General features: G+C 39.9%; 1 pseudogene; it reads right to left on the reverse strand.

Moving 5' to 3' along the window:
* The window catches only part of LOC109054626, a 178,199-nt pseudogene that overhangs the window by 153,074 nt on the left and 1,562 nt on the right, over positions 1-23,563 (reverse strand).

Consider the following 23,563-nt stretch of genomic DNA (forward strand, 5'->3'; position numbering starts at 1 on the left):
AGTGACTTAACAAGAGCAATACGACAACTGTAGACAAATTCCTTGACACGTCTATGTGTGGTGGCTCTTGATGCCTTGACCCCAGCCTCAGTCCATTACTTGTGAAGTTGTCAAATTCTTGAATCGATTTTGCTTGACAATCTTCATAAGGCTGCGGTTCTCTCGGTTGGTTGTGCATCTTTTTCTTCCACACTTTTTCCTTCCACTCAACTTTCTGTTAACATGCTCGGATACAGCACTTCTTTGGCAATGAATGTTTGTGTCTTACCCTCCTTGTGAAGGGTGTCAATGATTGTCTTCTGGACAACTGTCAGATCAGCAGTCTTCCCCATGATTGTGTAGCCTAGTGAACCAAACTGAGAGACCATTTTGAAGGCTCAGGAAACCTTTGCAGGTGTTTTGAGTTGATTGGCTGATTGGCATGTCACCATATTCTAATTTGTTGAGATAGTAAATTGGTGGGTTTTTGTTAAATGTGAGCCAAAATCATCACAATTAAAAGTACCAAAGACTTAAACTACTTCAGTCTATGTGCATTGAATTTATTTAATTCACGATTTGAGTTGAATTACTGAAATAAATTAACTTTTCAACAACATTCTTATTTATTGAGAAACACCTGTACTGTAGCTGTTCTTAAGAACTGCTGTATATATTGTATGCAGATACTGTACATCTGAAGTAAATTGTTCAACAGTTGACCAACAACTGCAACACAATCTAGAACAAAATCAGTGATATTTTAAACATTATATGCTTCAAATAAACTTCAACTGAAAACAACAACATTCGACCTCTGTCTCCTTGGCCCAAAACAACATCTCTGTTCCTGGTTGGTTCTGAAACGGTGAGTGAGACTGAGACAGATTGTATCTGCTGGCCAGCATGAGGCAGACAGTCAGCTTCAGGCAGCTGGGTGTATCGGTCTGAAGTCTCTGAACCGCCCAAAGCTCAATGCTACTGCCGGACAGAGAGACAGAGATGAAAGCCTGCTGATAAAAAGATGGTGAAAGTGCTGAATTCAGATCAGCTCCACTCAGGCCTGAAGACCAAGATGAAGGTGGAGAAAGAACATGTTGAGAGCTCACGGGAGCATCAGTCTCTCGTGTGCATGAGCTCATCATCACACTTCACTGTCCTTCATCCCTCTCACACCCACTGAAGCTGAAACTGAAGCTAAAGCGCTCAGTGGAGGAAATCAGTCATATATCTCAGACTGGGTGTTTAGCTTGATGATTGACTGCTGATCTGAGGGAATGAGTGCGGTATGGGGTATTCCTTCTGCATACCAGAAGATCAAGATTAGATTTGAAGAGCATGTTCTAGATGCAGCGTTCATGTGGATTTGATAAGAGTGAAATTTAAGCACTTTCAAGCAGTGGCACTTTTCAAGTGTGGGGAGGACATTTATGATGAACTATAATGATAATTATAAATTGAATTAATTATTATTTTTTATGAATATGTTCAATAAATATTTAGATAAATACATTATAAAACAGCTCAGAAGTAAATACAGTAGAATAAACTGCTATATGACTGTGAGACCACAGCAAATATAATTTTTACCAAAAAAAAAACAAAAAAAAACACTTACCCCCAAGATACACAGTATGTTTCTAGTCCGGAAAGTGTGTAAACATCAAATGGACTAAAAGTCAAACGCAGAGAGGGACTCATTTCTACAACACACTATTCATTTATAGATAAAAGGATCCTTCATTCCTCTTGGTTTTGACATCTTTCACAATATTATCTGTCAGTAACACAAAGTTCTCTTTAAATGCTGCGGGTTTTGCACCATTTTTTGGTAAACTGTTCAAGGTCCATGATGTTGTGAACAGCATTTCTCTCTATCATTCTGCAGATACAGAAGCTGTTTAGACCCGGTGGTCTAAATATCAAAACTGAACACGCTAATTCAGTCCTACAAATTCAGGTTGCGATGCTTTTTCATCTGTTCTTATGAATCACAGAACACATGTCTGATTGATATCACTACATTCATGACATCACAGCACAGTGAACACGGATGACGGTCATATATCATCATATAACTCAACGCTGAACTCATGAGGATGGTGAAAATGACGTGTGTAGATTAATACTGATGAAATCTCATATGTCGCTGATGCTGAAACTTTGCCTTGTATAACACTGCAATTGAATGTGACTGATATTTGTCTATTATGGTCCATATTAAAGGGATAATTCACCTAAAAATGGAAATTCAGTCATCATTTGAGTCATCAAAAGATTTCTGTCCCTTCTTTGAAAGTCCACACAAAACCAAAACTTTGATGCTTTGATGCTTTAAAATGTTCATTAAAACATAATTCACTTGTATCAAGCAGTTTATTCTAATTCAGAATAAATGATCCAATATTTAAACAGAAGCTCAACCACACAATCCAGTGAGGTTTGTCACACAAGTATGGATCAGCTTTTTGATGTGTTTTATGAGAATGTCTGTTGATCAGTGCTATGTGAAAAAAAGTCTACACATAAAGTGATCTGTCTCGTTAGAAGACTTGGATCAAATTGTTGGATTCATATAAATCCTTTTTACAGTCTATTTTTGTAATTTTTAATGTTTGTATGTTTTGGTTGTGTGGACTTTCATTGAATAGACCAAAAGAATGACAGAATATTAAAAATAACTTCATTTGTAAAGACAAATCTAAGGGTTTGGAACGGCATGATTTCATTTTTGCATGAACTATCTCTAAGTATATGGACTCACGCTTATTTAGAGATGTTTAAATTACAAAATGGAACTAGATTCTTAGATTTTCTGAAGAAAATGGCGCTGTTTGCCTGTGCAGAACTCACATGCTAGTGTTGTAAATCAGAACATTGTTATGCCGTGGTTGAGATCTTTGATTGGTGGGATTTTTTTCAGCCGTTTTATGGTCCAGCAGATGAAAATGGTGCATCTGATCACTTAACACAAACTCACTCATCACATTAGGTTTGCTATAGGGTTAGAGGTTTATTCAAATCTCTAACACAGTGTCCATGCAGTAAGAGTAGTGACGGTCGATTTCATCTCTTTGATATTCTCCTCCAGCAGCACACAGTCTTTCATGCGGCTGTAAATCCCTGGACCTGCCTGCTCTTCTGAGCCCAGCGGGCCGCGCTCAAACAGGAGCTTTAGGAATCAAACGGCCTCACCTCAGGCTCATTATTCACGCTTTCTGCCTCTCTAAAAGCTCTCCTCAGGGTCTGCTGAGATCGGGTGAGCCTTCTGAGCGTGAGACACATCAGTCAGTGGCTGTATGAAGAACACGGGCCATCAGTCAAAAACACACCGCTGCTCCGACGGCATTCACTTAATTATTGCCTTTCTCTTGCAATACACATTAAGAACATGAAAGCACCTCAGGTTCAGTCTCAGAGACACACTCACACGGTGTTAAATGTGGTTTTGATTTACTCTTAATTTTTTTTCTTATGACTGTTGTAATTCTCCCCTAGAGGGAGTCATAATTAACCGTCAGTTTGTTTGTGAAGCTGGCGTGTTTCTGTTTGCATGTACAGTAAAGAAGCATTTACCCTCCAATTACGCCACATGCTACAGAATTAACAGCTATTTAGTCAAATTTATTTGTATAGCACTTTTCACAATACACAGTTTCAGCTGGGTAATAAATTAGAGGTGGATTATAATATAATGTGCATTTTGTGACGATATAAACAGTAGGTCAGTCAGTCAGATTTGCTACCTAGTGTATACATGCACTATTTTATGTGTACATTATGTATGTGGATAAAGCTGGACATACTTATATATCCAACTTTACGTTGGGTGAGAATACAGTTTACATTTTTCAACAATATAACAATCGAGCAGTTGAGATTTGCTGTATTGTTTGTTCACTTAATATGAGTGTACTGCATGTATGCAGATATATTCATTATTAATTTGATTAAAGTTGCTAAGTGATGATATTGTGATACCCTAAGGTTTTGGAAAAATATAAACATAAGTTTTCACTTCATGCTCATAGTTTTGATTTAGTCACATATGCCAAAGCTAAAATCAGACGCATAAATCCCACATCCATAGAGGGTCTGAGCTCCACGCAGCCCCTGTGTGATTCTCCAGTGGTCTGTTGTAAGCCCTCAAAAGGCAGCTTTATTTAGATGAACTAAAATGTACTCAAATCAAAATGATTTATTCCTTACTGTTTTCTCCCATCCATCAGCTGCACCTTTCTTTTCCACCGTTATTCCATCAGGAATGACACATAATCACTTCAGAGACACTGATATGGGAGCCCAGTGTTCTCTACAGATAGAAATATAAAGAGTCTAAGGAGATGAATCAATCCTTCTTCCTCTCCCGCTTCTCTGTTCTTCAGCTTTATCTCAAAACCTGCAAAATCTGAAATATGTTGCTCGTGTTGCATTTCGCTGCACTTTTCAGGTGACACACCCACAGTTTTTCTCCATTGCATTCAGTATGTGGGTTTAATAAGCAGCCCAGTGTCATGAAAAAAAAATAAATAAATAAAAATAAAACAGTGTTAATGTATTTGGTCTTGGCAGACTACACCCGCTACATGGTGCTGCAGAGCAAGTATGGTCTTGCTATAGTCAACAGATACACAGACATACTGCTACTGGTGTGAGCATGTAAGATACACTAGACAGGTGGAGCTGGGGGAGGTGGAGGTCTGTAGATCTAGATCAGTCACATGGTATTTACAGATGCTATTAGTACAAGAGTTGATGATAATGTTGAGTTGTGATGGTAAAATATTTAGTTCAATTTGACACTGTTATAAAATATATGTATGTGAACATACAATACATTCTTTCTTTCATTCTTTGTTACTTTCTTTTTATTTCTCTAATTTCAACATTACAATATACCTGGCTATCTTTGCCTCCCTAAAGGCCATAGAGTTAAAGAATATGGAATACGGTACCAAATTTAAGTCATCCTCCAGCAAATGAAACATTGATGGGGAACAGAGTAAATGTGTGAGACGAGCTCTACCAGTGGATGCAGGAGTGTCAAGCTTGTGCTTCAATTGGACAGAGAACATTAGCTCCAGAGGAGAAATATAAAGTATGTGAATTACAGCACCGCCTCCTTACAGAACACAGTGTTCACCTGTAAATCTCCTCACCAGCCTGCATTCCTGTGTGTGTTTACAACGTGTGTGATGCCTGAACCACGGGCTCAAAACATACATAAAACAGAGCCTGATTTGCAGTGCTGGTTTAAAACATGGTGTTATTACATCTAGTGCGAGTGCATTTAATGTGTGTGTGTGTGTGTGTGTGTGTGTGTGTGTGTGTGTGTGTGTGTGTGTGTGTGTGTGTGTGTGTGTGTGTGTGTGTGTGTGTGTGTGTGTGTGTGTGTGTGTGTGTGCGTGAAATATCACTTGAGTCACTGTTGATAAGCATCAGTAGGCTGAGCAATATGATGGTGAATATTGGACAATGGAAATGCATCAACCAGGAGGAATTGTGTTTTACGTTTTATACTACTTTGTATCTGTAGTGTGGAAATGCATCAACCAGGAGGAATTGTAGTCTATTAATACAACAAAGCCCACCAGCCCACCCCCTGATATCCCTCTATATGGAAGTCTATGGTGTAGTTGTCAGGATGCTGTAACTGATGTGGATATGAACTTGTTATATCACTACTCATTAACTGCTTGATAGCCTGAGTCAAAAAGTGCCCACTTCCAAGTCTCTATGACTTTGTGATCTGGAGATATGATCGAAATAATGTTGTGCCAATGTTACGCTTAAAAAATTACTCAATATTTCGCCCGCTGGGAATTAGATGTTGGAATTTGTACACAAAAAGAAGAGGTGCAAATTTTAGACTTATGGGAATTAGATGCAGTGCTCTTACACAGTCTCAATACAATATATGCAGAATTATTATTAAGCACAACAGAAGATTATAATGTCCAAGTAGCTCTTTTCTATTTGCAGTGAAAGTGAGTGGTGGTTTTAAATGGCAAGCTCCAGAAAGCCTTTTTTTTTTTTTTTTTTTGTGAGAGAAAAAGGCTATTTTTTGCTATTGACTAATAAACCTCATAATACTTCAAAAAATATAGCACAAAATCTGAATGGGCTACTTTTTTAGCATTAGTTTAGCATTGAAAATCTGCTGCACAGACATTCTGCCGAGAATTCCTTTTTGTGTTTTACTGAAAAAAAGAAAATGATGACATGAGGGTGAGCAAATAATAACAATATTTATAGACTTTTATAGTGGTGCCATTAATAAACATTGGGATGCTGTTAACAAAGAACTGATGTTCTACCATCTAAGATAAGGACAGGACATGATGGCTTTGGTATTTTTGCATCAGCTTTTATTGGTGAGCTGTATTGTACACAAAAAGAAGAACTGCACCCCCTAATGCGCAAAAATTACTCCAAATAACTTTAAAACAATTTATTTAAATGTGGAATTTATGGATATCCTCATCACTACTCCAAAATAACATCGCTCCATAATCACAACAATTGTGTGTGTGTGTGTGTGTGTGTGTGTGTGTGTGTGTGTGTGTGTGTGTGTGTGTGTGTGTGTGTGTGTGTGTGTGTGTGTGTGTGTGTGTGTGTGTGTGTGTGTGTGTGTGTGTGTGTGTGTGTGTGTGTGTGTGTGTGTGTGTGTGTGTGTGTGTGTGTGCGCACATCCGCTCCAGCCTGAAATGACTCTGTTAAATGACTGTGGCGATTTTGCATCAGAATTATAAGTGAGTGTGTAATGAGGAACACAGAGTCCAGGTGCGACCGACGCTCCATAATCACAACAATTGCGTGTGTGTGTGTGTGTGTGCGTCACACTCACACAGACACATGCATTCAAACTGAATACAGCATCCAGTTTTCTTCTACTGTACACCAGCAGTGATATATGAGGCTGGGATATGAGTGTGGATAAGGATAAGATTCGTCCTCAACATACAACAATATTCACTAGAATACAAGTGTTAAAATATGATCCCAGTCTAGAGGAACTTAACCTTAACTACATCTTCAGTAGCATGACAGTAGCTCAGATGTTGTTAAAATATTCCAGCCTGTCCAGTAATCAGCTTTTGCTCACACTGCATTACAGTGAGACGTCCTGTTCAGTTGAATGCTTTGTTTCAGTCCACCTGATCAAACCATTTCAAAAGTTTAAAGGGCCAGTTCCTTAAAAAAATAAATGCTATTATTTACCTACTTTCATGCCTGTTATGCAGCGTCTGTTCTTGTGCATTTGTTTTGTGTTGGGACTTTTATGTTGCTTAGTTTCCTGTTTCCTGTGCTTGTTTTGTAGTTGTTTGTAGTCTTTTTGTTGATTACCACCTCAGGTGTTCGCTGTTATCCTATTAGTCATTTACTCTTGCGTTTGTATACATAGTCCTTGTGATTCCTTTGTTTTGTTCATGCATGCTACACCTTTTGTGTTTATGTTCCTAGTGGTTTGGTTTTTGTTCAGCCTTTCTTCCTGTTCTCGATAAACCTAATGTTTCTTAAGAAAAAATATACTCAAGATTGTTTATCGCAAGCAAAGACATTAAATACATGTACATACAGATTATCTGTAATATAACAAAGAGTAAACTGGTAACTTGAGCACACTGGAAATAACAGTTTTGATCAGAACGCTGATCAGAAAACATGCTCACTGTACATGTGAAAGAGTGAGATATCATGTGAGATATGCGTGTGAGTTCCTAACCAAGCCAAGCAAACCTCTGGCCTCTCTCATTTATTACTCTAACACACTCTCTCATGTCTCCACCTCCTCCTCACGCCTCTGACACACACTCGCTGTATCTCCCCCATATGAGTCACTTTGTCAGCCTCGGACATCTGCGATAAATCTCTGCCATCAAACTCATCAACCAAAAATCAATGGCTAATTCAGAAGCATCATTTGCAGGTACAGACACTCACAGCACTAATGGACCCCAGGCTTTCAGGACTCCAGCGGAGCAAATGTGTGAAGAAATACACCCGTTTGCAACCATTAGGATACTAGTAAACGCTGAGCTGATAGGTTAAAGCCAGCAGTGTTAAATGGGATGGTGCCGATCAATGCAGGAGTCAGGACTGTGATTTACAATCCGCTCCCTCACACACTACCTGTAAATCCTACGACCCGTTAGCATCTAATTAGAAGCGACCCAGTGACGAATGGGGAAACAAGCAGTCGGGGCAGAGATGAAGCTGTCATGTTTTTTTTTTTTCACACTCAAGTCGGCGTGAGAGATTATGAAACAATCGTGCGGAGTGCTTACGCTGCGATTCCACGGGTCACAATGACAAATGGGCCTTCGTCCTCCAGCAGCGGATCTGAACCACACGTGCACACATACATCAGACAGTCAGCTTATATTATTTTTATTCATTTATGTTTGGTATGACAGAGGTGAGAAAATCTCACAGATACACATTGAAGGAGGAACCTAAAACACATCTACAGACCAGAAGATCACAGAGAAGCGATTATGCAGGACTCTTCACTCCAGAACACGCTAGAATCATGGCGAAGAGTTATGGTTTCTGGTTTCTATAAGTATCTGTAAGTTACTTCTTTATATAAAGTGTAAATATAACATATACAAATGTTGGAATTGAAGCCCCAATAATAGTGCTTAACAGCGGTAGTTTTATTGATTGAAAAGCTTGGCCCTCACTAAATGTGAAATCTTGTCGCTCTACAACATTTTCTAAAACTGATGCAATGTGCAGTTTATCCAGTGGGGGCAGTAAAGAAAGACAGATTTATTGTGCCATAACTTTGTGAATCTTCTGGTAGAAAGTGAAATTGATTCAAAAAATAGATTTAATAGATTTTTGATTTGATTCAGGAACAATTTTCGCAAATTTAGAAAGATTTGATCCAATCTGATCCGATTCACAGTGAGATTTGATTCAATTAGATTCAGTTATGATTAATGAATCGATTTTGTATTTTTAAGTGCATTCAGGATTATGTAGATGCTTCTCCTAATGTGCCTTAAGAAAAAATATATTTAAGATTGTTTATTGCAAGCATTTTGAAAGCAAAGACTTTAGATAAATGTACATACAGACTATCTGTAATGTAATGAAGAGTAAACTGGAAACCTGAGCACACTGGACTGGTTTTACAACCCTATATTACGTTTAGGTTACAACAATTATTTTTATCAAAACAATACATGATCAATCATCAAATAAAGAAATGAACCAGAAACATTAGTTTGAGTTTAAATTAATGATAGTGACACCATTTTCTGCATTCGTCTTTGAAATGTAAGATTGAAGAGATACAGTTCACATTTTTTAGTTACTGTTGTTGGTTTTACTCGATGATCGTTTCCTGCTTTCTAACTTGTTTTGGTGTTTAAATGGCTCTTCTGTTTTCAATGTCAAGTATTTGCTGTTTAACACCACAACAACATGTCTACACATATACTCAGTTTCTTTTAACACATTTGTAAATCTTCTACAAAAGTTCACATTAAAACATATTGTTTAAAAATAAAATAAACAAACTGTTTTGACTTAGTTTTTCTTTTAACAAGCTGTTTGTCAGTACAGCTTCACCTCTTCTAACAAGAAGCACAGGTGAATAGAACTACAACCGGCCGTCATCATCAGCACATCCAGACAATCACAGCACAGAAATAAAGCTGCTAGAGCTCTTCACAGAGACCGACACCATCTGCTCAACACACTTCAGTCTGCGCTGGAGGAGGCGGATGTAGGACAGATGCAGCTTTTGCCCCACATATAAGAACACAGAATTCATGAGGAGAAACCTTGAGACTGAGTGACGTGAAGGTTGAGCCGTGACCTGTTTACTGCGGAGGGATGCAGTGCGCTGACCTTTCACACACATCCGTTATTTACACACACACACACACACACACTGAGGAGAAAACTCACACATCCGTTATTTACACACACACACACACACACACACACCATTCATCTTTGATATGCTGCAGAATAGCATGACTTCTGACATTGGAGTACACCAAAGATCTCCTCAACAAATCATGATTTTAACTGTTGCATAAAAGACCTCTGAGGCTGAACAAACCAAAATCACCATTTTCCGGACACTGAATGTGTTTCAATCATGCTAGGGTTATTTCAGGTGTGTACCTTTATGTTATGTTAGAGTTTTGAGTTGTGAGTTTATTCCTGTGCATTTATATATTTTTCACAGATGTGTTTCCCCTTCATTACGAGCATCAGTTCTTCTCCAGCCGAAGAGTGTCGCTGTAAACTGAACTGAAGCAGGAGACATGAGCCATTATCATTACAGAACATCAATAGACTAATGGAGGGTGTGTTTGTTCAAGGTCTTCCAACACTTTCTTGCATTAGGGATCCTGTATTGAAAGCAAGAAAGGATTTTCTTTATTGCTTATCGAATGGTATATTACATCCTGCTCTGATTTATTTGAGTGTGCATGAGAGGGATTCGCCAGTTAGCTGTAATGTGATCTTATCACAATATTTGGTTTAGGATTTGATGCATATTGCAATTTTTGTGTTTGTTGCAATATAGCAAGTATTATTCCAATAACTCAGATTTAATCACCTCTTCCTTTTTTATTTTTTTTGACCTGAAAATATATGTAAAAAGTAATATATTTCTTTATTCCAATAACTCAGATTTAATCATCTTTTCTTTTTTTTTGAAATTTTTTTTAATTGTTATTTTTTTTTTGGATTAATTTTCAAAATATGATTTTCGATATTTTTTGTTTTGTTTCATAATTGCTGAATTTTACATTAGCTCTGTTGTTTTCCTGTTTATTAACTCAAAGCTGCTTCTGTATTGTGTTAAATGCTATGTAAATAAATGTGACTTGACTTTTTAATGATAGTTTTTTATCAATAAAAAGAAATGCTTGTGAAGGGATTCTCAGAGCAGCTACGGAGATCATGTGGCCTTTCCTCATATTCATCATATTTTATCATCTTATATTCATCACACATTCTATTTCCTGTGTGAAACTTCTGAATTATTAGTCACTAAAGTTACTACTAATTATAATAGAAGAATAACAAAGTCAAATAAGCAAAGCAAATTAGATTATGGTAAAACTGTGTAAAACTGATGAATATCTTACATGCAGTTTCAAGTACATAAAGCTTATATATAGGCTAAAATATTTGTGAGTGTTTTTATAGACTTTTTATTCCCATATGTTTCCATCACACTTGATATATGGCAACATATGTCATATAATACATTTCCATATGGAAGTTTATCTGCTTCTGTTTTTGTGTTTTCTTTTTTGTCCACATTTTTCACATTGTGGAAATCACAGGTAGAGACTCCTGAAATGAGTGTGTCAGGCCAAAGACACGTTCAGTATGTGCACTGAATCATATCTGCTGTTGTTACTGTCACATATTTGCTCTCAAACATGAGTTATCTATGTTTAAAAGCACTGCACTGCAAAAACATGCCAAGACCTTGAAAGGCAAGCTAAAAATAATCAATACATACATATCAGCTAGTTTTGCAGTAATATCCTGCATAACTCCCCTGAAATGAGTAAGGTGACAACCTGTGAATTATTAAAAATGAATGCGTGGGAGGGCAGAGGTGGTGATGTGGCCCGGCACTGAGCAGAATCATTTTCACTTCATTAATTCAGCCGTCCAGACTCAATTATTCCACTCACACCACGCTTAACAAATATAAATGTTTATCTCAAGAAAAGTTTCAAGTGTTTGCCCTTATAAAGCTCTTGTCTGCAGAGCTACTTCTGTACATCACCGAATACTATACTTATTTATAATACACATTTAAAAACTAGCAAGGTTGACCAAAACAACAATTAATAAATAAATGAATAAAATTAGAAAAACAGAAATAAAACTACGAGAAATACAAATGAATGAATGAATGAATGAATGAATGAATGAGAAAAACAGAAATAAAACTCTTTTTTTGTATAAGAAATACAAAAAAACAACAGTATAGTACAATATTAAAACACTAATCAAATCAGTGGTCAAGGAACACTGAAGCAATACGTATGTCATCATCAGTGTATAAGTGAAAATATACTCCATACTTATTAAACATGGACACCAGAGGGAGCATATACAGGGAAAACAACAACGGTCCAAGGACTGAGCCCTGTGGGACTCCATAGTTAGAGAAGTGATGACCAGTATGAACAGCGAATCACCTGTTAGTCAAATAAGAACAGAACTAATACTGTACCATAAAGACCCACTGATATCTCCAAACGGGTCAACTGGACCTCATCGCTGACCAAATCAAACACAGCACTCAGATCTAATAAGACTAAATCCCTGGATTTTTAAGTTGGTTTTTGTAAAGATATCATTTGAGACTGAAAAATTTCATGAGGAGAATTCACAGTCAAATACGATTTTAACTGAATCATTACAACTTTTTCAAGGATAAAAGGTAGATTCGAAAATAAGACAGAGAGGAAGACTCAAGCTTAGGTTTTAAGATATGGTGTCACAGCATGTTTAATGCGGTTAGGGAAGGAGCCAGTAGATAAGAATTTGCTGATGACCAATAACAGACCAAAACCGACCGTTTCAATGGTTTAAATGATGTTATAATACCACTGAAAGAGCAGGACTCAACTCTCCAATCTCATTAGCCAATGAAATTCATCATATAAACCATGAAAAGCAGCATTTACACAGAGATTTGCGGTAGGCCGCTGTTTTCTGTGAACACTTCACTGCACACTCAAGAGCCAAACACAACAAGACAATCTCATCTTCATTAATCAATCAACAATCCTCACCTAATTGAGCAGTAATTACAGAGATGGGCATGAGGCCAGCACAGATCTAAGAGTGATCTGCAGGAGTGTAACAGAGATGCTCCTACCTCAGCGGCGTGGAACTCGAGCGGATCCATCTCGTCCTGAAGGGCAGTGTGTTTAAAAGCTCCTGTCTGCTGTGCTCGCTCGCGCTCCAGGACCAGGCCAAGCTCTGTGGATTCTGGGATATGAAGAACACAAGGTGAAGTTTTAAAGGTTAAGATATGTCTGTGGAACATGTAATCTGAATGAGATTTCAAACTGCTCACAAACCTAATTCAATGATTCATCAGTTCAAGTCAGAGTCTTTTATAAACTTAACAATTTCACAAATTAAACTTCTTCAAAGCTGTTTTTGTGTTCAAATATTTATCACGTATCGTGGAATAAAGATCATGGCCTTCAAGTGGATATTTGGTATCGTGTGTGATGACAGTGACACTGGTTGGATAAGTCTTGGACTTCTACTAATACAACAGTTTAATTAACTGTCAATTAAAGTGATAATTCACCCCAAAAAAATGAAAATTCTGTCATTTACTCACCCTCTACTTGTTCCAAATCTACATGAGTTTCTTTCTTCTGTTGAACATAAATGAAGATAATTGCAAGAAAATTGATAACCAAACAGTTGGCGGTAGCCACTGACTTCCATAGTAAGGGGGAAAAAATACCATGGAAGTCAATGGCTACCGTCAATTTGTTACCAGCATTCTTCAAAATATAAAATAACAACATGAGGGTGAGAAAGTGGAGCCAAATTTGTAATTTTTATTTTTTCTTCTCATTCTTCATTTTTGGGTGAATTATCCCTTTAACATTATATTTAAAAATATACAAATAAATGGAGCATTTGTGAATCCAATCTACTCAATGTCATAATGAAACAGAAACATGTTTGGAAAACTCAACTGTTGATCCTTAGCTTGATGGTAGTGACAGAGCTAATGGTGGCAACTATATGTTACAAAAACTGTATGCCTAAAAACATTGGTGAACTTAAGCACTAATGTATGAAGTCCTAAGCTGAAATGACCTAATTTAAAAGAGTTTTGTACATTTATAATAGAGGGGATATAATATAATAAAGGTTTGGATGGATGACAAAACTGAGAAATTCTGGCATTTGAAAGACTGTTGCTGAAAAGTGCATAAAGAAACACACATTTAAAGCTGTTATAATTTATCTTTTAGAATAATAGTTAAAAAATACAATAATAAAAAATGTCCTGATGTAACTAGCTGAAGAGTGATGTAGATGCTTCAATCGGAGATATTTGCTTGTAATTTAGAGAACTAATTTAGTTATTTTCAGATAGTTTAACAGCGTTGAGACCAATGTGTTTGTTTTGCTCTCATATTCATTGCCCTAAGATACAAGCTGCATTCACATTCACAAAACATCCACTGAAGCTTAAACACTGCATCGAATAACAGTCTGAAGAGCTAGAGGTTGACATGTTTAACCTGTGCAAATCTCACATCAGTAACACAGATGCATTAATACTGTACATGGTAACAATGACACTTGCCTTTGCAAGCATCATCAGTGAGACGTCACCAACTGACAGCACATCAAGTCTCACGATATCAATGATTCTGTTTATTCAATGTGCATTTCTCATCATCACATCATTACGACACAAGCATGTTTAAAGTTCTCTCACTCACGTTCTGGCTTGTTCTCCAGCAGCAGCTTCTGCGTGTGATGTCGTGGACCTCCGGCTCTCTGCTGATGGCCGTTTCTATGACAACAGACAGCATGCGACACGAGAACTGAACACGGTGCGGTTGATCATTTAGGAAAAGTCTCAGATACAGAGGGAAAACCACAGTGTGTTGACTTCCAAATAAGTTCAGGAACAGGATGTGAAATGACTTCAGTTTGATGAGAAAATGTACAATCTGCCATGTTCATGAGTGCAGGCTACAAACCATCTTCTAGGATGAGCTTTCCCTCTATAATATGCAGTTATATTCTGGGATTTTGTAACAATAATGTCATGTGTGTATAAATGTATTATTTTCTTCACCTTTTCAGCTTTAGCTTCTGGTGGCAACACAGCAGAGTCGATGAGACGCGTCTTTCCACCTGAAAACTAAAGCAATCAATAGTCATTTAACCAGTTATGCCCTTATGACTAATAAAATGGCAGTTTATGGCAGTATTTGCACTGTATGAGGTTATTCCTGATGGTTTATTTTTAAACCTGAGACTTGTCCTAATGTAAATCAGCCCTTATATGTCATTCAGAAATCATTTACACACCTTCATGTTGTTTCAAACGCATTGTATGGAGAAGAGCAGCATGAACATCCTGCTGAGCATCTGCTTTCGTATCATTCAGGTTTAAACCACATAAAGGTGAGTAAATTATGACAGAATTTTCATTTACAGATAAACTAGCCCTTTACATATGATACAAAACAAAAATAAGAAATAAGCACTAAAGTGATTTTCAAACAGTATCTCATGCTAGTTAATAGGTAGTCTGTACGTTCATTGCAGAATATTTATAGTGTCAATTATTTTTATCTACTAATTTCATTCCTACTGTGACCACTTCAATATGTTCCAGTGAATATGGACTAAATGAAAAAACTCAAGGTGTCAGAGCAGAGGTGTGGATATTTCAGTATCTCACAAAAAGACACAAGAACACTGAACACAACAACATCTCTGTGTCAGCCTCACATGAAAAATACACACATCATGGAACTAATACAGGAATAGTTCACCCAAAAATGAAAATTTGCTGTAAATGTGCTCAGCCTTGGGCCGTCCAAGATCAGGATAGTTTATTTCTTCATCAGATTTGTAGAAATGTAGCATTGCATCAGTGTCTCAGCAATGGATGCTCTGCAGTGAATGGGTGCCGTCAGAATGAGAGTCCAAACAGCTGATAAAAACATCACAATAATCCACAGCACTCCAGTCCATCAGTTAACATCTGGAGAAGACAAAAGCTGAAACAAATCCAGCATTAAAGTGCATATTGCTGCATAGCAGTCTCATAATTGTATGTGTTCTGTTATATGAGTATGAATAAACATTTACAATTTCCTCAGCGTCCGAACTGTCATTGTGATCCATTGTTTTCCTATTGAAGTTTGTGTGTTCTGTTATATTTTGACTGTGTTCTGAACATTTCTGCTATATGCACATGAAATGACAGTCACCATGATAAGCTACTACTAAATATTGTAGAAACTTAATTTTCTGTAAGTTGCTTCCTCAGCATTTGATCTGTCATTGTGCTATCCACTTGAATTTAAAGTTGCTTTGTAATGATTTGTATCGTAAAAAGCGCTATACAAATAAACTTGAATTGAATTTTCAGATACAGAAGTAAAACAGGTTTCCAACAGTGATCTCTCTCTCTCTCTCTCTCTCTCTCTCTATCAGACAGTGGTTTTCCTGACCTTTATCGCCTTTACACATCTCGTCTTATCCGAGAGCAGCTGCTTTTATTTGTGAAAGCATGTCATCAGTGACCCAGTACAGGAGAAACGGTGAATAAGGGAAAAGAGCTTTATCTGCAGGCACTGTCATTAATTGGAAAATTGGAAATCAATTTACTCCAGAGGCAATTATTCTACATTCACAAACATCTACAGCAGAGCGAAAAACTTATACAGCTCGAACTGAAGGAAATCTGAGTGCTGCTGGCCCTGTAAAACTCAACCGATAAGCAGATACTCACTGGGTTAATCTGAATTATTCAAGATTAAAATCATTTCCTGCCACACTGTAACATGCAAAGCAAAATATATATCAAATATACATAGGTTGATTAAAAATGTAAAAGTATGCATCTGATCAGTTAACAGCAGGTCAGCTCTGCTCAACAACACACATGATTTGAGGAATCATTGATTCATTCATACACTGAAAATTAAAGCACAATAGAAAAAAGTGATGTGTGAATTAATAAACTCCACTAACATGCACACAGAATGGCAAATGCACCGACTGCTATTCATGGACACATCATTCTGGTGTTAGACAGAAGAGCGTCTGTCTGATGTGTGACTGTAAACATCTCTGAGACGAAAGCTAAACATCTCTGGAGCCAAGCCTGTGCCACATGCACAGATACACCAGAGAGCAATGAAGGGCAGAAAACAGCTCCAATTAGAAGTCAGTTCACCTTAGCTGCACATTATGCATGCAGATAGCAAATTAATTTAATATCTATAATTAAGCAGCTCATCAAGGGCAGAGGCTCTTCTGGGGAGAGAGAGAGAGAGAGAGAGAGAGAGAGAGAGAGAGAGAGAGAGAGAGACGGATGGGAGAAACGCTCTGATGTTGTAACTTTGCACTCTAAAGTTTGATCCAAGGCTGTAACCAAGTCTTAAACATTTGGGGGGACCAACTTAATAAGTAATTATTGACAGTACTTTTTTATTTTTGGGTGAATTATCCCTTTAAGATTTGCAACTTCCTTCTTAACTCGTTCTCTTTCAGTGTTAAACTGATGTTTCACGCTATGCTTCAGATACCAGTAAACCCAGGAACAGTAAAAGCTTCAGTGAATTTTACAGTACATACACTGTAAAAACAGTTTGTAACAGTATAAAGAGGCTTAAAATGACTTTTATTGGTCTGTCTGATGTAGTCTGCTGGATTCAGTCACATTAAATCATACATTTGGCTTTAAATCGAGCGCAGCGTTAGTTCAGTCAGGCCACGTAGGCATAGTGCTGTGACCAACTGATGCGGTCAGCTGTCAAATCGCTCCAATCACTACCATTCTCCTATTAGACACGGGACATATATACGTGGCATTATTGCTCTGTAAGTACGCTCAAACTGCTCGCAACCCTCCCTCCCTCCCCATTATAAGCATGAGCATACTACTGTGCACCTTCTGGTTGTCGTCTTCTTTTGTTTCAGATCACTAAGGCTTTCAAGTCCCGGCTGGCATGGACCTCACTGCTGAGAGTCACTCATCCTCATAATCAAGCTACAGGATAGACGTCCCACTGCCACATCTACACGATTACCACTGTTCGCTTTTAAAGACATTACTAAGTGTCTTAATTGTCTATGTATTTCCAAGCTGATGGTTCTGGGGGGTTAATGTTAAAGCTCTTGTATGTTCAATTAATTTTGGAGCAAGAACCCAAATAAGGAACCATACCGCCAAAGATAAGTTTCAATAAACTCAAGTAACTTGCCAAAGTGGTCCTGTCTGAACAATTTCATGTCACCACATGAAGCATATTTTTGCTCTTTTTACTGTGTATTGGTATGAAGTTTGCACATAAAAATGCTTCAGAGAACTGCTGTATAGCATTATTGTGATGCAGAGTCAGAGACGTTCGGATCCATTTGCAGTATATTTATTGGCGGAAGGTCAGACAGGCAGAAATCAAACAACAGCGTCAGGAATGTCAGAAATACCAGGCGGAGGTCAGGGCAGGCGGCAGACAGGCAATCAGGAGTCAATAAACAGTCTAAGGTCAGATACCAGGAAATCAACAAGATAGATAAACGCTTGGAAATGTTAGCCGAGGCAACAAGGCAACAAGACTTCACAATGTGTATGAGTCTGGAAGCAGTTTATATAGGGGAGCTAAGGGGGAACACCTGTGCAGGTGATTAGACCTAGGTACAGGGCTGATGGGAAATTAAGTTTGTGATTCAATACTCAGGTAACGGTACCCTCCAAAGATCGGAGAGAGCCACAGAGGCACGATCTGTGACAGAGCCCCCTCCCTGAGAGCGGCTCCTGAAGCGAGGACCAGCGCGACGCCGAGGTCTTCCACAGGGTCTGGGAGCAGGCCTTTCAGGGTGATTTCGATGAAACGCAGTGGTGAGTGCGGGATCCAGGATGTCCCTTGATCTCACCCAGGATCTCTCCTCTGCAACATACCCCTCCCAGTCAATAAAGTCCTGTAACTCCCTGCCTTGGCGTTTTGAGTCGAGAATCTCCCGTACTCGGTAAGCTTCCTTGCTGTCGATGATGAAGGGAGGGGAGCTCTCTTCGGTGACCTCATCCTGGTCCCTCTCTCCTCTCGGACCACCAGCGAGCTTGAGCTGCCTCGGCGTCTAAACAGTGAATTCACTCTGCACACACACACCGTGACACACACACCCGGAGAAGTGGGCAGCCATTTATGCTGCTTCGCCCGGGGAGCAGTTGGGGGTTCGGTGCCTTGCTCAAGGGCACCTCAGTCGTGGAATTGCCGGCCCGATACTCGTACCCACAACCTTAGGGTTAGGAGTCAAACTCTCTAACCATTAGTCCACAACTTCACCTTAGGGTTAGGAGTCAAACTCTATTCTCAGACAAATAATGATACAGGGGTTATTTGTCTGAGAATCTTAAAAGGACCCACGTACCTAGGACTTAATTTTTTGCTGGAAGTCGAAGATGAAGATCTCTGGATGAAAGCCACACCCACTGTCAGGGAGCGTACTCGGGTCCCCTTCTCCTATGACGATCAGCCTGTTCTCTGACTCTTCGAACTGCTCGTTGTAAGTGTACATGAGCAGTGTTCCATGTCTCCTCACTCCTTTGTAACCAGGCATTCATGGCCAGGAGATCTGTAGGCTCCCCGCACCAGGGAAACAGAAGGGGTTGATATCCTAGTACACACTGGAACGGGGTAAGGCCAGTAGAGGGTTTGCGTAATGAATTCTAGGCATATTCGGCCCACATGAAAAAGCGGCTCCAGTCTTGTTGGTTCTGGCGGCAATAGGTGTGCAGAAAGTGTGTGAGTTCTTGATTGAGCCTCTCAACCTGTCTGTTAGCCTGGGGGTGATATCTGGAGGTCAAACTGACATTAATGTTGAGTTGGCCACAGAATGCCTGCCAAACCCGGTGAATTGGGGACCCCGATCAGAGACAATATATTCAGGTAAAGTCTGAAAACCTGTTGTATAAAAGCCTCCGCTGTTTCTAAAGCTGTGGGTAGTTTTGCCAAGGGAACAAATCTGCAAGCTTTTGAGAAACGATCGACTACCGTCAGAATGGTAGTGTAGTTGTTCTCTCCTCTGCGCTGCCAAAATCTTGGTCATGATATCCCACTGCACCGGGGCTGGAATGAGAGTACAGGAAGTACTGGGTCAGACGTGGGTGAACTAGGGGAATTATCAAACTGACAAGACAGAGCGTAGGCCTTGCCGTTCTTTGAGCCTGGGCAATATGTGACCTTAAAGTTGAAACAGATAAAGAGGAGGGATCACCTGGCCTGTCTGGGGTTCAGTCGTTTAGCGGCCTTAATGTTAATGTAAATTGCGGTGGTCTGTCAGGATCACGAAGGGCAGGCGAGCCCCCTCCAACCAATGCCGCCATTCCTCGACGGCGGCTTTCATGGCCAAAAGTTCTGTCACCAACATCATAGTTTTGTTTGGCTGAGGTGAGTTTACGTGAGTGGTAGGCACAGGGGAAAAGTTTGGCCTGACTTCCATGCCGCTGCAACACCACTGCCCCAATTCCTGTGTTGGAGGCGTCCACCTCCACAATGAATTCCCGTTCAGGATCTGGATGGTGCAGGATGGGAGCTGTAGTGAATTTCTCCTTGAGTTGTTTAAATGCGGTAACACACCAGTTTAGATGTTGTTTAGTTGTTTAAGTGGGGTAATGATTTGGGATGACATGATGCTGAAGTTTCGGATAAAACATCTGTAGAAGTTAGCGAAACCCAGGAAACGCTGTAATTCTTTTACGTTGGTGGATTGCGGCCAGTTAACTACTGCTTGCACCTTGCCGTTGTCCATGGTCACCCCCTCTGCACTGATAATGTAGCCCAAGAAGGAGATCTGTGTTTGATGAAACTTACACTTCTGGGTTTTGGCGTATAACTGGTTGTCAATTAGGCATTGAAGTACTGCTCTTACCTCCTGCATGTGGGTTTCAAATGTCTCAGAATAGATTAAAATCAGTGTAGACAATGAGATTCTGGTTTAGCATGTCTTGGAATACCTCATTCACAAACGCCTGGAATACTGAGGGACTGTTGGCGAGCCCGAGCGACATCACGTGATATTCATAGTGCCCGGTGGTGGTTGAGAAGGCTGTTTTCCATTCGTCTCCCTCCCTGATCCGAATTAAGTTATAAGCATTGCGAAGGTCCAACTTGGTGAAGTATCTTGCTGTGCGGAGCTGTTCTAGAGCGGCTGGAACTAATAGCAAAGGGTAACGAAACTTCACCGTGATATCTTTAAGACTGCGATAATCGATACAGGGATGCAGACCTCTGTCTTTTTTCTTTACAAAGAAGAATCCTGTGGAAGCAGGGGAGGTTGATGTTCTAATAAATCCCTTTGAGACTCGTTCCTTGATGTACGCTTTCATAGCGTCGGATTCAGGTTGAGAGAGGGGGAAAATTTTTCCCCTTGTGGGAATAGCTCCCGGGATGAGGTCTATCGCACAGTCACTGGGTCTGTGAGGAGGAAGCTGAGTGGCCTTACTTTCACTGAAGGCTAGAGTGAGATCATGGTATTCCGCAGGTATGTTCAGGAGGTCTGGATTCTCTGTGTGGGTGGAGATCCAAGTGCTCCTAGTGAGAGGCTGCAGGGATTCCTGTTGACAGGTTTTGGACCATTGAATTATCTATTTATCAGTCCATGATATTGTGGGATTGTGCTTCTCGAGCCAGGGCAGACCTAGGATTATGGGATTTCGTGGGGATTCAATGGCAAACAATTGAATGAATTTCAGTGTGCATTGTGCTCATGCTTAGGGTGAATTCTTGAGAGATGTAATGGATCCTTCCGGTACCCAAAGGTCATCTGTTTAACGCTGCCACTGCCACCCGGGATTTGCATGGAAGGAGAGAAAGATTATGAGCTTTAGCGAATGATAGATCAATAAAATCTCCTGCAGCTCCTGAATCTATCAATGCTATGGAATTGACTCTTTCCTTGCCAAAATTCAATGTGACTGCTAATTCAAAGGATTTCAGAGAACAAGGATTGGAACTCACCGCAGCAGAGTCTCGGGATGTCGGTCTGTTAGGACAGGTTGCCCTCATCTAGCCGGATTGTCCGCAGTATAGACACAGGCAATTGCGTAATCTTCTCTCCCTCTCCTTGGCTGTGAGCCGAGTGTAGCCGATCTGCATGGGTTCGGATTCCTGACTTGCAGAGAGAGCGTCGGCAGCACGGTTCATGTGAGGCACTCGCCGGGATCACATCAGGTTATCGATGTGAATGGTAAGGTCCATGAATTGACTCAGAGACTTCCCTTCATCCAGACACGCCAGTTCTGCCTGCAAATCTGTGTTGAGCCCCTTGCAGTAGAGTAATTTAAGCGGGCCGTCTTCCCAACTTGTTTGTGCTGCAAGAGTGCAGAAGGAAAGAGTGTAATCAGCAGCAGAAGATCCTCCTTGGCGTAGGGAAAGTAGAAGCTCGCCAGGCTCCTTTCCTTCAGCTGGATGCTCAAACACCTCTTAAAACTGGCAGAGAAATCTGTAATTTGTGAGAATTGAAGGGATTATGTGTTATAAAAGAGTCATATGTGGGAAATGGCAGGCGTCCCCCCTCCCATAGAGGAGCAGATGAATGATACTCGGCTATCCTCGGTAGGATAGAGGTGCGGTTGCTGATTGATGAATATGGAACATTGCAATAGGAATCCCTTACACCTTGCTGATGAACCGTCATATTTGTCAGGGAGTGACAGACGAGGATTGCTAGTGGGCGAGCTCATACTCTGAGCCGGCTGAACCGTAGATGCAGTAGGAGGGGCTGAGGTGGCTGCCTGTATGGTAAGTGCCTGCATAGATCTCACTAACTCCTCGGTCTGTGAGGTTAGTTTCACCAGTTGTTGCTGGTGATCGGCCAGCATTGAGGCTTGGGATGATACCTCGGAGGTAAAACGATACATGGCTGCTGGATCCTGTGTTGGCGAAGACTTCTGTGATGATTCAGATTCAGAGACGTTCAGATCCATTTGCAGTATATTTATTGGCGGAAGGTCAGACAGGCAGAAATCAAACAACAGCCTCAGGAATGTAACAGGATATCCAGAATCAGAAATGGTTACCAGGCGGAGGTCAGGGCAGACGACAGACGAGCAATCAGGAGTCAATAAACAGTCTAAGGTCAGATACCAGGAAACCAACAAAATAGATAAACGCTTGGAAATGTTAGCCGGGGCAGAACAAGACTTCACAATGTGTATGAGTCCGGAAGCAGTTTATATAGGTGAGCTAAGGGGGAACACCTGTGCAGGTGATTAGACCTAGGTACAGGGCTGATGGGAAATTAAGTTTGTGATTCAATACTCAGGTGACGGTACCCTCCGGTGATCGGAGAGAGCCACAGAGGCACGATCTGTGACAATTATGCCATGTTATTATTCCCTTTTTATGCATATCTCTGTGAGATAAAGTATAGTTGAATAAGAATATTAAATTTAGAAAATGACTGTAAAAATATTTCTCATCAATGCGTTGTAAGTTGCATGAACCAAATGTTTAGACCATGTTTCTTCAAATGCAACTTTGTCCAACATCCAAGAACTGTCTGTAATCTGAATGTAACTTGTATAGATCATTTCCTCTCGCTCCAGGAAGGTTTTATTCCTCCACATGTCGCTGCTCCACGAGATCAGCATGCATTGTGTTTCTCAGCAGCTTCATGCATGTGACTGAGTGAAATCTAATCTCTCAAGTTTGGCTGTTGAACTGTAACGAAGAACTGTAAAATCAGATTTGGCAACAGCCCAGCAGTGCACATGGAGTATTTGGGTGAAATTCAAGAGACTCTGTATATTTAAGCCTGGCCAGAGGCGTAACACAGCGTGAGGAGAACT

Source organism: Cyprinus carpio, chromosome A15 (genome assembly GCF_018340385.1).
Source record: "Cyprinus carpio isolate SPL01 chromosome A15, ASM1834038v1, whole genome shotgun sequence".
Taxonomy (NCBI): domain Eukaryota; kingdom Metazoa; phylum Chordata; class Actinopteri; order Cypriniformes; family Cyprinidae; genus Cyprinus; species Cyprinus carpio.